Here is a 5,000-nt window from a genome sequence, read left to right as displayed (position 1 = left end):
CAGACAGATAGAGAGGGCATCCTGGAGAGAAGCAGAACAAGCCAGACCAATAAAATGCAGTGAGATCTTTAAACCTGAATATGGAAAAGCCAAACCCATCAGATCAGTGCTAACTAAGGGAGTGGCTGGCATTGGTAAAACGGTATCTGTGCAAAAGTTCATTCTGGACTGGACTGAAGGAAAAGCCAATCAGGATGTCCACTTCATATTTCCTTTTCTTTTCCGGGAGCTGAACCTGATGAAGGAGAAGAAACTCAGTCTGGTGGGTCTTATCCAGCACTTTTACCCCAAGATAAAAGCAGAAGAAATACTCACCAGTTCAAAGCACAGAGTAATGTTCATCTTTGATGGTCTGGATGAGTGTCGACTTCCTCTGCAGTTCAACCACACCTCAAAGTGTTGTGATGTGACAGAGCAGGTCTCAGTCGACATGTTGCTGACAAACCTCATCCAGGGGAATCTGCTTCCCTCTGCTCTCCTCTGGATCACCACCCGACCAGCAGCAGCCAGTCAGATCCCTCATGAGTGTGTGGACCAGGTGACAGAAATACGTGGATTCAACAATCCTCAGAAAGAGGAGTACTTTGGGAAGAGAATCAGTGATGAGAATCTGGCCAGCAGAGTCATCAGACACCTGAAGTCATCCAGGAGCCTCTACATCATGTGCCACATTCCAGTCTTCTGCTGGATTGCAGCCATTGTTGCAGAGAGAACATCAGAAGAATCAGACAAAGCTGAAATGCCAAGGACTATGACTCAAATGTACAGCCACTTTCTCATCATTCAGACCAGCATTAAAAAGGGCAAGTACACAGAGAGAAAAGAGACAGAAGAAGAGATAATTTTCAAACTGGGTAAACTGGCCTTTCAGCAGCTGGAGAAGGGCAACCTGATCTTCTATGAGGAAGACCTCAGAGAGACTGGCATCGATGTCACAGAAGCATCAGTGTACTCAGGAGTGTGTACTCAGATCTTCACAGAGGAGAAGGATGTTTACCAGGGAAGGGTGTTCAGCTTTGTGCACCTGAGTATCCAGGAGTTCCTGGCAACGTTATATGTGTTTCTCTGCTTCAGCAACAGAGACGGAAACATGTCTGACCAACAACAAACCTCTCAGCTCTCTGCTCTGTTCAGAGCTGCAACACTTCATGACCTGCACAAGACTGCATTGGATCTGGCCTTACAGAGTAGGAATGGACACCTGGACCTTTTCCTCCGCTTCCTTCTGGGCCAATCACAGAGCTCAATGCAGACAGTGCAGTTGGTTAAAGAGAAAATCAGAGGTGAGAGTAGTTCAGACAGAAGGATCAACCTGTTCTACTGCCTGAATGAGCTGAATCAGCATGCTGTAGTGGAGCGCATTGACGAGAAGGGAGGAGAGCTGTCTGTAGAGATGCTCTTACCAGGAGAGTGGGAGACTACGACATTTGATCTCACGATGTCAGAAGAGCAGCTGGATGGGTTTGACCTGCAGAAATACATGAAGACACCAGAGAAAGACCAGACTGAACTCCTCAGCCCTGATGATGTTCTTCAGAAGCTGGTGCCAGTGGTCACAACATCCACCAAGGCAATGTAAGTAACACACTGTGTTGCTGTCTGACACAAAGAAATCCCTCTCATTATTTTTAGGTGTGTTTTAATTATGTGTGATTGTGTGTGTGTGTGTGTGTGTGTGTGTGTGTGTGTGTGTGTGTGTGTGTGTGTGTGTGTGTGTGTGTGTGTGTGTGTGTGTGTTGTGTGTGTGTGTGTGTGTGTGTGTGTGTGTGTGTGTGTGTGTGTGTGTGTGTGTGTGTGTGTGTGTGTGTGTGTGTGTGTGTGTGTGTGTGTGTGGTAGAGATACAGCTCTTATGAGGAGGTGCAGGTGTTTGAGGGCTTTTGTCATTGATTAAATCATGAAGTTAAAAATGTATTGCGAACGAATAGNGAATATGTCACCATCTCTCATTGAACTCCATTGATTTTAATTGTGTTGCTTTCCATGATTACAATGACCCTAAACATACACCTAAGGCCAAAGTTGATTTTCTGGAGAGGTGTGAGTGAATCAGTGATTAAGTATGACACCCGATCTGCGTGTTTGAAGTGTTTTGAAGTGACTTATCTGCTCATTTTCACATTATGTTCGATAGGCGACAAAACTTTTGTCTTGTGAAAATCTGCCCTGTCTGTGTTCAATAAAGGGTCAATCTTTCTTTGGTGCATGACATTTATTTTTGTACATATATTTTCATTCGAGAGGGTTGTAGCTTTCATAAGAGTGACCTCTGAAGCCAAATGATTGATTGAAAGTCAGGTTATTAGCTGTTATTCCAAACAGATGGATAGGCGACAACTCTTTTGGAGAGTAGTGTGCACACACACACACACACACACACACACACTTAAGTTTGTGTGTGTGCGCGCACGCGCGTGTGTGTGTGTATGTGCGTGTGTGTGTGTGTGTGTGTGTGTGTGTGTGTGTGTGTGTGTGTGTGTGTGTGTGTGTGTGTGTGTGTGTGTGTGTGTGTGTGTGTGTTTTGGACTGGGATTTTGTGATTTTTGCGGTCAAAATGTCTGATTTTGTGGCGGCATTTTCTCATTTTTTGCAAAGATTTTGCGCCCCTTTCTGGGTTTTTTGGTAACTGAAAACCACAATCAGTCTAAGCAGGCTTAAGACAAAAGAGAGAGAGATTCAGAAACACACATAAATTACATTTACAAAAGTTACATTTGGCCATGGGGGTAATTCAGGTGGAAATATTTTCACATTATCAAAAAACACCGTCGGTCCAGCTATTTATAGGCTACCCACGTCCCTGTCCGACGAGCCACACCCCCTCTTGAAGAGAGAGACGGTCTTGCCCAGGTGAAAAACCCATATACTTAAAGTGTACTTTTTTTGACCGTACTTAGTACAAAGTGTACTATTTTCGGCGATTTAAAGTGCGCTTCATTGCACTATTAGTGCGCTGAAGCACTACTAAAGCAGTACGTCAGCACACTTGCAGCACACTGAGGATGCTAAATTGGCACCGCTTTTGGACAACTTTAAGTGCACTGCAAGCATACTTTTGAAAGTATGCTCCAAACACGCTTTTCATGCATTCGTATGGCATTAAGAGTGTGCTTGAGTACACTTCTATAACATTTTATTGTTACTAGAAGTTCAATAAAAGTATATTAACTTCATGCTTCTTTGGACTACATTGGAACATTTTAAGTCTGTAAAAAGTATATCATATGAAGTATTGTAAATATATAACAGGTATGCTTGAAGTGTATTTACAGTACACTCCCAAGTACATGAAATAATAGAAATGTAGTTTTACAATCCATGCTGGTGGTCAGAGCTTGTACATTACACACATCCACAGTTACAGTAGTGTTGCCGTATGCATGCCTAGCATGACTGGCATTTACAATCATTGCATTGTCACAGAGACTTCAAGTACACATCTCACTTTCTGTCAATCTTACTCCTCCTTCCTGCAATTGATCATTGGGATTGATGATTAATGGTGACATTGTATTCATAGTTTGAACAATTACTTCCAACTTACCTCCAACCATGTTACTGTGGGAAGTGTGAGCCTATATCTACCAGAACATATACGTGACCATCATAATGACGGTGGGAACATGGTCATTTTTTGTGTACCACTTTAAATTTTAAAAACCCCTACAATAAACACAGAATATAACAATGAGTAATATTTTCATGCAAACCAAAAATATTCCTTCAGGATGAATGGCTTTCTGTTTGAGAAATTTACCTCCAAGAAGTGCATTGCATGATTGGACATGCATGATGGTGCATTATGGGTAAATGCACTTGTGTAAGTGTCACGGGGTGACAATTGAGGCCCAAGTGAACCGAAAACTAGATGTCATTCATTCCCAATGTAATGCACCTGGAGCATGATTAGGATAATGGAGCGCAGGTGAGGAGGATGGAGGTGATTGGTGCACGTGGGTTGGTGAGCAGAGTTTTAAACAGCAAGAAACTAGACTGTGAGGAGGAAGCCGCAAGGAGAGATGACTGCGAGAATGCCATCCTGAGGGGAGAGAGAGGCGAGAGTGGAGCGGCAAGATGGGAGACGTCGGACACCGGTAACCGGACAGAGCCAGGCGAAAGGGACGAGAAGTTGGATGAGAAGTGGACGCGATCCTATGGATCAGAAGGCAAACTGGCAGCTCGGAGGAGAGCGCGACTGGCATAGTGCCCAGAAGGAGTCCGCAATCAGAGTGACGGCCAGGTGAACCTGCCTCGATGGAAAGGGGTGAGACGGACATGCACCCCACCGTGAAGATGAGCGACTCGTATTCGCCTGGTTACTTGGCCCCCGTGAGTGCGCCGCTCTCTCTCTCTCTCTCGCTCTCTCTCTCGCTCTCTCTCGCTCTCTCTTTTCCTCTCGCTCGCACCCAAGACTGCTGAAGACCAACCAGCTATTCCGGGCCTACGCAGAGGAACTCCCATCGCTTCTCATCACCGCCAGCTGCTCCCGATTGAACGTAGTGTAATTCACCTCGCAACCCCCGCACGGATGGACTTGGTGGCTGGACTGTCCAAGCATTCCATTGGAGACTTCAGACTTGGGCGTGGGTGGGTTCCCCCGTGGGTAATGGACAGAGACAACTAGGCCTACCCCTTTGACTTTTAATCCAGTGGTGGTAAATAAATAGAACGAAAACTGGAACTTGTGTCTTGTTTTTTGGTGTTGTGCAGTGAACTCCCAGGGTAGTAGTATCAAAGTGGGCGCGGCCAGCAAACGCGCGCCCCACCTGTGACATAAGCACACTTTTGAAGATATTTGGGTGAAGTACAATCATGGTGCACTTAGAAAAAGTGTACTTGCAATATGTTAAAACGATTTACTTTAAAGCGCACTATAGAAAATCACACTTCAAAGACATCTGGGTGAAGTGTAATCATATTGCACTTTAAAAAAGTACAATTGCAATATGTTATTAAAAAATACACTTTTAGTAAGTTCACTATTAGAACACTATTAGTATAT

The sequence above is a fragment of the Engraulis encrasicolus genome, unplaced genomic scaffold (genome assembly GCF_034702125.1).
Source record: "Engraulis encrasicolus isolate BLACKSEA-1 unplaced genomic scaffold, IST_EnEncr_1.0 scaffold_86_np1212, whole genome shotgun sequence".
NCBI classification, from domain to species: domain Eukaryota; kingdom Metazoa; phylum Chordata; class Actinopteri; order Clupeiformes; family Engraulidae; genus Engraulis; species Engraulis encrasicolus.
The sequence above is the reverse complement of the archived record's forward strand: the minus strand, read 5'-3'. Positions refer to the sequence as shown.